A 12,477-nucleotide genomic window follows, 5' to 3' on the forward strand; every position below is an offset into this window, starting at 1 on the left:
AGCCCTCTGAAGGGGGAAGGGGGCCAATGGGTTCCAGGTGCACATAACAAAAGCAGCCAGATGGAATGTTGAATTTGTGGAGAGGTGGAACAGTGTGCCCGGTGACTTTGTTGCACTGGCAGGTGATGCAGTTCTGGGCCCAGGTCTGACAGTCGAGCTTTATGTCTCACCATACAAATTGTTCAGACACGAGGCATGTCAATGACTTAATTCCAAGGTGTGCTAGAGAATATAGTGTGCCAATTCTAAACAGCAGATGGGGTGGGGATGAGGGGTCAGAGGGAGCCGGTGGAAGAGTCACAACAGACTTCCCCTCTGTTGCACTTGGACATGATGATGCAATGACCACTTCTGTTTGTGATGGTAGAAACCAAATGTTCGATGATGGCGTATGGGCAGGGCATGGTGTTTGTTGATTTATTAGGGGTGCATGGCTTGGAAACAGCATAGTTTTCTGCTTGAGAGGGGAATGGCAACGAAAAAGTCACATTTTTGTTATGTCTACACCAGTGTAGATGGCAGTTAATGAGTGCTGAGATTGTTTTGGATGTGGGCAGTGTGTGTAGAGTCTGTCTATTGTCCATAGTGCATGAGAAAGGCTCACTTGGTGGTGGCGGCGCTGTTGGCACATGTGGAGCTATGGAACGAGCCATGCGAGGAGGCGTGAGATGGGGGAATTTTTATCAAGACACTGGGTGGGGAAAGCACGTGGCAGCAGGGGGCTTGATCAGAGCCCAGATGGCTGGATTGTCATGAAACGTGCAAGTGTCAGTTTGCGAAACTGATGAGAGAGAGATTGGGCGGAATAGACTTGTTGGGGGTGGGGGTAACACTGTGTAGGTGAGGCTGGAGTCTCATGAGATAAGTGTGGTGTTGCTAACCTTTGTGCTGTTTCTAACAGAGCTGTCATGTGCGGTGGATGAAGGCTCAGGTGTCGTCACTGCCAAGCAGTGTGAATTGATTTGGGCAGTGATTACAGCAAGCTCATCCTCAGCACATGCAATGCGATATTTCAAAATGGTATTCTCACAGCAGAGGATGCATGTTTTAGCACTTTCTGCCAGGATTCTATTCATGGTTGCACAAGTCTTGCTCGTGAGAGCAGTGCACTGATCCACTAAACAGTTAAGGGCCTTTGCTTTCAGAGCAGGTAGTGGAGCACGGTCACACAGGATGTGAGAGTTAGAAGTGTGATGAAACAGAGAACCTCGAACGATGTTTGGAGACAGGTGGTGGTGTGATAAGAAGTCAATTTCCAGGATCGGTTCTGTGATGTGTGCCATGTGGAAGATCCAGGGGAGGAAGAGGCTGTTAGAGAGGTGGAGTTGAAACGAGACAGAGCCACAGGTCTGGAGTGTAGTTCAAAGTTTGCAGGAGAGAGTGTGTGCATGTGAGAGGGCATGTGACCTTCAATTTATGTACGATTTAGATGTCAGCACCAGGGTGTCCACGAGGAAGTTGGGACTCAAAGAATAGTCTTTGACATGAAGGTGGCCATTTGGTGAGATGGAGGCGTGGACAGAATGTAGCATGGGTTGGTGCCTATCGGACAATTGGCTTTTTGGATTCTTGCACGAGAGTGGCACATTTTTGCATCATGTGCAGTGGCTCAGTGTGCAGAGAGTGTGGGTGCTGGGTGCCAGGTGGTGTAGCAGTCTGGGAGGTGGTGCGCGGACTGCCCCTGCCCGTGGCCAGGCAAGCTATCAGTGCAGGAATGTCAACCTGTTATGCGAGTTCCTGCTGGTGGCACTGGTGTGTGAGTGGATGGATCTGGTCAGCTATCTGCATATGCAAAACCATGGATTCCAGGGCTTGTGGGAGGAAATGAACCTGGAGATCTGTAGCTAGTTTTGATAACCTCACCAACCACAGTATTTCATCTGGCATCATCTGCTTGCTGACCAGGAGGTGTAGCTATCACCAAAGTATGGACAGGGTGTGATCGCTGAGATGTTCCTTGTACAGTATTCGCAGAATAACCTCTTGTGGGGAGCGCGAAAGGATCTCGATGATAGTCTGTTTTGCAAAATCGTACTTTGAAGTTAGCGGCGGCATCAGAAGTAGGTCACAGATCATGTCTGAGTGCCTGTGCAGTTGAGCCATGAGGCACAGGAATTTTGAATTGTTTTTGGTGATGTGGTACAGCTCAAATAAGTTCTCTATCAGTGCAAACCACATTGCTGGGTTGTCCTTGGATAGTGGGAGCAGGGTCAGTAAGCAGCCTGGAGGTGGTGACAAAGACGCAGCTAGTTTTGTATCTGAGTCCTTCGTATCATTTGTATGACATGGATGCTAGTCCGGAGCAGTCGAAACAGATGATGCTACATTGGGTGCAAGCGAGCAGTCTGTTGGAGTGGATGAAAATGGCACTGAAATCCTAGGAAATGATGCTGTGGAACTGTCTGATGCAATATTTGCAGTGCAGAAGTCCAACACAGAATGCATGGCCGGCACCATGTGAAAAGTTGGCAGGTGAATGACTGCAGCTGAAACCCCCTGCACGTTTACTTGTGGTGGAAATGGGGGGGGGGGATTGGAAGAGTGGATGTTTGCAAAGCAGCACAATAAAATGTTCCCTCTGGACTGTTGACATGACAAGCCAGGCTATGTTCGGAGGCGCAGAAACCACAGTTAGTATCACTATGCATCACATTGTTCACATCAGGTCCAGGCCCATAAAGTTCACCGAGGGGCCAAATGGGCACTGGGGGCGGAAACTGGCCTGGAAATGTTCTTGATATACACTGGGTGTTGTCCACTTTGTTAACCAACGAAGCAGTAAAACACTCGGGTGTCACTGGAGCACAAGCAATACACATGGTCTGTTCTAACAAACGCAAGGTTGCACATGGCACTGTTGTAATGGTCGCCTGGGTGGCCGGCGTCTGGTACATAGATTATGCACAAAATGCAGAATAAACATGACGAAATGCAGGAACTTTGCTCTCCTTGTTATCGTTTTTGAAATGCAGGTGTCAATGCACACTCGCTGTACAGGCAAAGCCTGACTGCAGTCACACGTTGCACTGTCAAGTGGCAAAAGTGTTGAGGCGCCAAAACTGCAGGAAATATGTCGGAGAATACAGGTGGTGGTAAATCAATGAAATGTTCTGTTGTAGATGTAGGTGCTTCGATATCCACATTCTGTGTGTCAGGATACATGGCCAAGCAAAACAAATGAAGGTGTAAACAAAGATGGCACGGTAGACGTGAAAACACTTCCATTGCAAGGAAACAGCATGAAAATTCTTACTTGTGGTCATCACTGTGGGTACTGTGTTGGGTTGTAGCCCAAGGAAACACACTCATTTCTGTAAGAATTTGTATGTTTCAAACAGATGTCCATATTATGATAAATCATACAGCCAACTGAACAAGCAAGGTGGCATGGGCCATTAGGTTAACAGTCAAAGAACATGTGATGGTGGAGATATATCATTTATACCTGTCAATGCAACAAATCCAATATTTATGCAAAATATCCAGCATAATGCAGTAGAAATCATTTCTCTGTGTGAAAGTTCGTACTACAACAAAACTCTTTTCACTGTTCAGTTTCTCAGAAATGTGAAATTTTAATTGTAATTTATGAAAATTTAATAAAGGATAATAACTAACTGTAGTTATAATTATTGTAAAGTTATGAAAGAAGCTTGTCAGAAGATATGTCATGTCAGTGTGTGATGAGTTTGAAAGGGCAAAAAATCTATGTCCACCAATATTGGAAAATGTACCACAGATGATGTAAAGTGAATTACAACTCACAAAATGTACCAAGTTTTACCAAAATTTCACATCTAGGAGTGAACATTTAATTAATTTCATGGACTGTGTTAATAATACAATAATAGCTCAAGCAAACTGTGAGAACAGGATCAGACTATGAATGGTGGTATTTCCTCAGACTATTAATGTTGTTATTTCTAAATAATAATTACTGTGCATGTAATGTTCATACCAATTTGAGTGTCAGGTCCAAAAGACAGTACCAAGAATATAATTCTGTGATTGTGTTATGTGTTAATTTGCCACACTTGAACTTTAGTGAATAGTTACTTCAGTGTTAGGTTAATGGTCCCAAACAATATTGCAGGATATCACTGCATTATGTGGTTATAAATTCATCTGCACATAATTTAAAATAGATGACACTTTATCTGGCCATAAACCATAGCTTACTTAACATCTTAGTGCAGTAAAGAGTTTGAACTGCAACTTTGGTGTAGACTATGTCATTGATAATAGACATCTTTCAACCACCAACTTTCCAGACAGGTTCAATGGAGGTGGAGCTACAGAGGATATATTTGTACAGTAATGACTAGGCTATATTTGTTGCCCTATGGTTTCTTATTACTTTATAGTGAAAGTATCATCTTGAAGAACTCACATAACAAAGCAGTGAACTGTTTGTTGGACAATGAACTATTTATTCACAGTGGTGAAGCGATTGTTGCCACAAATGAACTAGAATTACTTTGGGTATTGAAGATACAGTGCCCAGAGAAATGTCTAGGATGGAAAGAAGCAGAAACCATTACAAATGGTTGACCAAAAGAAATGCAGTATTGCTGACATCATAAATTTTACTGCATTTGGCAAGCAGGCAATCAGCATGAGAGTTCATGATCAATGGCATGAGCTTGGCCAATGTTACCAGCTGACTGGATATAAAGAATTCAGTAAACTGATGTCAAGATTATAACCTGGAGAACTAAGCAGAACACAGCAGCAACAGATGACAGGAAATTATTTGAAGTTAAAAGTGCTAATGTTATTAAGTGTTATATAGTGATCAACAAAATAAGGTCATTATATGAGGTTATTGTGGGAATTGGTGCAGAGCGGAAGAGTATTTTGATGGGTTTAAATTAATGTCATTAGATGAAATTATGGAAGCTAGTGAAGATGTAACACAAAATTATAATTCTGATGTATAATTTGTAGATCCTGCTGTCACTAATGAATTTTAAAATAAATATGTAATAAAACACAAATGGTAGTAAGGGAATAAAAGTTGTTTGTTCTTATCAGTATATTAAATTGGATTAGTGATAATTTGTTGTTCTGACAGTAGTAAAATAATTTTCAATGCAGATCAGATTGATACTGTTAGTAGTGAAGAGCTGGAATTAGATCAAGAAAAAACAGAATGTCCAGATGATGTTGATATACACAATGATTATTGGGAAGGATCTTGGGTGTGGTGGAATAGAGAACTCACAGATAGGGATATGGAAGAGTGGAAGTGGAGTATGAGCAGTTGAAGAATGAATATTCTAAGGAAATACCAGCTGTGGTAAGGTGATTTGATTAAAAAGACATGGGAGAAATTAGATGAGAAATGGAAGGAAATGTATGCAGAACATGAGCAGACAAATTTTCATGATGCCATGGAAGAATATGGGAGTGCTTCTCAGAATGAAAGCATGTGTGAATTAGTAATTAATGCCATAGATGTAAACGAAATGTGAGCACATGAATCTAAATTGAGTGAGACTTAAGTGGAGAGTGTTCAGATAATGGGAAAGCTGTTGGAAAAGTAAATGATTTGGAGCAGGAAGCTAATGACAAAGGAGAAGGTGACTTATTGGTAATTAATAATGATGTAAATGAGGAGACTTGACTGAGACAAAGATAGATGTAGTAATGGAAACAGGTTAATTTACCAGGATACAGATTATCTGGCTGTTTTTCAAGGAGTTCTTTGTGGGGTGGGGGAGTGGCTATGTACTTAAGAAACAGTATTCCATTTGAGCCCATAGACATATCACAGCACTGCACTGAACAGATATTTTAATGTTGTGCAGGGGCAGTTGAATTTAGTGAAACTAAACTTCTGAGTGTTGTTGTTTATAGGTTCCCTAAATCTAAGTTCACAGCATTTCTGCTCAGGGTTCTTGATTCACTTTGTGGGAAGTACCAGAAATTAGTTGTATGTGGCAACTTCAATGTAAATTTTGTATGTGATAGTGCAAGAAAAACCAGCAATAGAGAGTTTTCTAAACCTTGTTCAGGAACAAGATTGGCAGGTTCTTTATAGTGCTGAGAACATAGATGATATATATAATGCTTTCCTTAACACATTTCTCATGTTCTTGGAGAGTTGCTTTCCATTAGAATGTTCTCAACCGGGTACTAGCAGTAATAGGCAACCCGGGTGGCTGGCTAGTGGTGTAAGGATATAATGCAGAACAAAGTGGGAATTATATCAAAATGTTAGTAGTCACAATCAAGTTACAGTAGCCCATCACAAACAGTATTGTAAGGTGCTTAAACATGTTATTAGGAAGGCTAAGAGTATGTGGTATGCAAACAGAATACCTAATTCACAATATAAAATTAAAACCATATGGTCAGATGTGAAGGAAGTGTCCAGACAGCAGCACAAGTTCGATGATATAAAGTCAGTTTGTAGTAAAAATATTTATGTTACTGCCAAATCATATATATGTACAATATTTAATAATAATTTTCTGAGCATTGCTGGTGAGTTAAATGAAAATTTAGTTTATACAGGGAATCAGATAACTTCTGAGATTGATGTCTGAAATACTCCTCTGTGATACAGAAAAGGGGGAGATTGGGTCAATAATTAAATCACTGAGGATTAAGGACTCTCATGGATATGATGGAGTGCCTAGCAGAATATTAAAGTACTGTGACGCACATGTTAGCCCTGTATTTATCCATATTTGTAATTTCCTGAACGATAAAAGTACTCAGTAGCAAAGCCACTTTATAAAAAGGGAGAAAAGGATAATGTAGACAATTTTAGTTCTCTTTCTATGCCATCAGTGTTTGCTAAAGTTACTGAAAAGGCTGCATATTTAAGGATAAAAGATCATTTTATATCACATGATTTACTATCAAATGTACAGTTTGGCTTTAGAAGTCATTTAACAACTGAAAATGCTATATTCTCTTTCCTCTGTGAGGTACTGGATGGGTTAAATAAAGGGTTCGAATGCTAGGTATATTTTTTTTATTTAACTGAGGTGTTGTATTGCGTTGATCACAAAATATTGCTCCAGAAGTTGGACCATTATGGAATATGGGGAGTAGCTCACAATTGCTTCACCTCTTACTTTGGCAACTGACAGCAAAAGGTCATTCTTTACAATGCTGAGAATGGCTGTGATGTGGGGTCTGAGTGGTGTACAGTCAAGTGGGGGATGCTCCAAGGATCAGTGTTGCGGCCACTCCTGTTCCTTATTTTCATAAATGATATGCCCTCTAGTATTATGGTTCACTCTAAAATATTTCTGTTTGCTGATGACACTAGCTTGGTAGTAATGGATGATGTGGGCAACATTGGCCTGGTTTCAAATAGTGCAGTTCATGACCGAAGTTCATGACTTGTAGAAAATAAACTAACCATAAATCACAGTAAGACTCAGTTTTGACAGTTTCTAACACACAGTTCAACAAAACCTGATGTTTTAATTTCACAGAATGGGCATATGATTAGTGAAACCGAACAGTTCAAATTTATAGGTGTTCCGATAGATAGTAAACTGTCATGGAAAGCACAGGTTCAGGATCTTGCTCAAAGACTTAATGCTGCCATTTTTATTGTTCAAATGGTATCTGAAGTGAGTTATTGTTTGATGTGAAAATTAGTCACTTTGATTATTTTTATTTGCTTATGTCATATGGTATTATATTTTGGGGTAATTCTTCCCGTTCGAAAAGAATATTTTTGGCTCAGAAACGGGTGGTTTGGGCAGTAAGTGGCGTTGACATTGGCCTCTCAATATTTGTATTCCTTACTGTTATTTCTTGTTGTCAATATTAGCTTATTTCCAAGAATAAGCAGCTTTCACTCAGTTAATACTCAGGAGAAATCAAACCTGCATTTGGATCGGACTTCGTGAACTCTTGTGCAGAAAGGTGTGCAGTATACTGCTGCATCCATTTTCATTAAGCTACTACATGAATTCAAAAATATTAGCAGTAATCCACGTGCTTTCAAATCAAAACTGAAGAGTTTCCTCATGGTCACTCTTTCTATTCTGTTGCGGAGTTCCTTGTTAAATTAAGCTGATTGTTCTTGTATTGTTGATTATGTTTACTTAAACTTATGGACTGACTTTTTTCAATTCATAAACATTTTATTTTTATCTATTATTACTTTTATGTTGCAATTTCATGTACTGACATGTTCCATGACCTTGGGGATTTGCTCCTCAATTTGGTCCTATGGAACTTGATGTGTAAATAAAATAAATAAATTAGTACTAAATGAAATGATCAGCAAGACTGATGAGGATGTTGAGGAAAGGATGTGTAATGTTGTGAAATAGCAGTAATGTAACTAAGTCCCAAATGACTGAAGCAGAAGAAAGCAAAATTGACCATCAGTGTAGAGATGTGTGTGAAACTGAGATGCCAGTAGGGATGGTCTTACTGAACAAGGAGATAATAATGTCTGTGTGGATGTTGAGGCAGAGTGTTCAGAAGTAATGAACAATGTTCTTTACTTAGTAAATAGTAGTGTGAGTGGTTTGAAAATAAATGTGCCAAAGTTTTAGATGAAATGATTAATCAAGTCGAGGATGTGGAGGTAATGCAAGTCAAATATGCATAAAAATTCTGATACATGTGGTGGTGATGATGATAATACTGAATTGATTGTTTATACACTGCAAGTAAATAATCGTAGTATTCAGTATCTGAAGACTGATCAGAAAATTGCTGATGTAACTACTGATATTTTTGATGTGGGAAGGAAAGTGTTGACTTTCTTACTAACAAAAAATGTATACCTTTGGAAATCAGTAGGAAGATAAGTGAAATGTAATATTTTATAGCATTTCTAACATTTATGTGATATCCTCCACAAGACAGTGAATACCATGAATATTGCGCACTATCACGGAACTCCTATGTAAAAAGCGACTTATTCACTACCACTATTCATCTGCAATATTTATAATACTTTTTTAATATTCAGTTATAACAAATTTACTACCAAATATAATCCACAGATAAGCCTTAGCACCTGCAAAAACTTTTTTCTGCTTCAAGCTTATGCTACATTTCTGAACCAGCAATAACATTAACTTTATGCTATTGCAGATGCAAACAGATAAATACATAATAACTTTATTATGTTATATAAATATGCAAACCTCTACATTATTTTCCACTTAGAAATCCATAAATAATAAGACAGGGCTTTCTTCCACATAGGTAAGTAATTACAACACTGAAAATTATCAAATTTCAATAATTAGCTCACAAAACAAAAGCATTTTTCATACAGACATGGATTTCCTGAGTAACACTATATGGGATTCTGGATATCAATCACAATGTATGTAATAAACAGTTCCCAAGTTTTCTATATACACATACATTTCACCATGAAGACTAATACACGTGAACACTGCATGAAGTACAAAGGCAGACTGAATTAAACATGGCAGCTTGTCAGAGCAGTTAATGTTCCAAAGATTGTAATTTGTGTGGTCGATGTGAGGTATTGACACCACAGCTACAAGATCAGTGATCCTATGTGCACTTAATAGGTCACATAAACACTGGTGTTTTGATTGTCAATATCTCTCTCATCAATCCATTAGCCAGTACAATCCTCACTTCAAGCTACAGTACATGTACATAAAGTAGGATGCCAGATACTACAAAGAGTCTCACAGCAATAAGTTTAAATCACTCAACAAACAGCAAATGACCTGGAAATTTACTCAACAAATATTTACAACTGAATAGTCCACCTATATATTCCTGAAAAGTCATGTGCCTACTGAAATAAAGCTTAAAACTAGTTAATACTCAGGAATTTTCAGTTGCCACTCTACCTTACATTCAAAGCTAAATCCTTCATGTAAAAATTTACTATAACTTAAATTTTCTTTTAAATATTCATTTGCTTTTCCTCACATATTACCAAAAAATGTAAATGTAGTGTACCTGAGAATATCTTTACTTCTATGTCTACTTCATAAATATGTATTGAAATCAAAAATCATTTCTTCACTTTCTTCACTACAATACAAAATATTTTTCGAATGTAAGTTTTTGATAGTCACATACTGTAGTATATTTGCAATATTTGTCAAAATATTAGGTGTATTGAGAAAAAGGTCAACTTCCTGTTGGACATTCTGCTCAACTAATCTCTATTTCTGTTCCTCCAAACTAGTTTAAGAAATAGGATCCTTATTTACTTCAAAAAATTCTGCACTATATTCTAATGTCTCTTCACATTCCCACATATCTGAGATTTGATTATTTACACTTTTGAAATTATGAGTCGAAGATTTCTCTAGCTCAGGTTGTAACTTCTGAGATAAATTAGCTAAGATAGCTTTTAAGCCTCTACTTCTGTAGCTAACTCTACTCTACTGATTTTGATGCTATTTCATAATTCAACAGTGTTTTCTTCCCCTTTGGTTTGAAGGTTCTTAACACTGTTGGAATCACATCCACTGTTTTGACTTTTTCTAGTGTTTCAGTTAGACAGTTCACCATGGTGCAACTAGTCACAGGCATGCAGCAACAACACATCCTATCCCACAATTTAGTTTTGACATCAACGTAAGTAATCACTGAATCATTTATCTGCTACACTCCACAAGTGAATCACTACCAATAAGAAATTAATTAGGGTTGATAACAGTTCACCTAATCAGCATGACTGCTAGTTGCACTGCACGGGTGATGAATTGTGTTGATGCAATGTGATGTCTTGTGAACCGCTGTGCGTTGGTCATGTGGTCAGCTAATTGTCCACTGCCCTATGAAGCAAAATTTTCCTGTTGTTCCTAGGTCAGCTGCAGTAGAGATGCTCTCACAGAGTGCTGCTACCTACATAGGTTCAGAAGCAAAGTGTGGAAATCTTCAGACTTCTAGACTAACTATTTCTTCAATCTCACATTGACAGTTACTTTGACACTCAAGTTATTTGTTGTTATTGACGTGTTAAATCACATTCATTTGGTTTTATATCAAGTCACCAGATACACTGGCGGAAAAAAAAAAAAAATCACAACGCCAAGAAGCTATGCAACATAAATGAAAGTTGAAAGGCATGTTCATAGATCTGAATGATGATATTCTGGCGGTTTCTGGTGACTAGGGGAAGCAATGGGCTGCTGGTGTGCAAGACTCACATGTCCCCTTCATCACTGGACTTACTTGGAGGTGCTTTGCCGATCTTCTTCTCAGGATAGCCGGCTCCTATGATCTACCCAACTTCTTCTCCAAAGATATGATTCTATTTGGAGGAATTTGCTCTACTATTAAAATGATTCCATACACTCAGGAGACTTTTAAATCAACCCTACTATATTTCACTTCTACAAACAGTACACCACATAACAATTTCACATCAGTGAATCATATTTTGTAAATGCAATGGCTCCCAGTCCGTCAGAAACTATTGATTACTTTTACAATAAACACAGTTCCAAAAATCTCTCAAGGTTCTCACAAGTCCACCATCCACAACTCTAGAGAGTCAGTAAGTAAGTAAGTAAAAGTAAGTGTCTTTTCTTTTCTTTTACACAGTTCAGCTGGTCACAATATTGACTGACGTAGCACCATCATGGAGTAATGCTCGCTTGCTCCTTGTGCTGGTCATGTAACATCTGGGATGAACAAGGCAACCTATTGCCAACACTGGTCAACAATTCACCTTGTGGCATTCTCTTGACACGTGTCCCCCTTGCGCACACAGAAAACCGGCACGAGGTAGACACTCTCCGAGATGGTGGAAAGCATCAAAATTATCGAGGCACTACAATATATATTCAAATTTTGCACCAGTTGCATAAGAATGATGCTGGTAGTGCCACTATGAGGCTGCAAATCAGTTTTGCTTTAAATAAACACTGTAATTGTTGTGTTAGCTACCTTCGAGAGAGGACATGGTGAGTTGATGTTAGTCAAGAATGCCTTTAAGGCAACAAAGACACCTTTATCAAGACCTCACTGAGTTTGAATGAGTTCATGTAACAGTGCTACAAGAAGTTGGTTGCAACATTGCACAGAGGCTTGGCAAAAACTTAGCTACTTTACATTTTTGCTGGCAGTGGTGGTCATGAGAATGTGTGGTTGCAATAAGACCAGGCTCCACCGGTTATTGGCACTTCTGATAGGGAAAAACATCATGTTAAGTGTATGGTTCTGGTGCATTGTACTGCCTCTGCAACAGCAATATGAACTGCAGTTGACACTACACTGACACAGCGAACTGTTACAGTTCCGAGCCACGTGCCTTGTAGTGTGTGTTCTACTGAGCCCAAACCACCACTATTTGAAATTTCAATGGTGTCAAGCAGGAGCTCACTGGCAGACAGGGTGGAGGTCTGTTGTGTTTTCTGATGAGACGTGGTTCCGCCTTGGCACCAGTGATGTCTATGTGTTGGTTAGTAGGATGCCAGTTGAGGGCCCACAACCAACCTGTCTGCATGGTAGACACACAGGACCTACACCTGAGTTATGGTCTGG

This window comes from Schistocerca nitens, chromosome 5 (assembly GCF_023898315.1).
Source record: "Schistocerca nitens isolate TAMUIC-IGC-003100 chromosome 5, iqSchNite1.1, whole genome shotgun sequence".
NCBI classification, from domain to species: Eukaryota; Metazoa; Arthropoda; class Insecta; order Orthoptera; family Acrididae; genus Schistocerca; species Schistocerca nitens.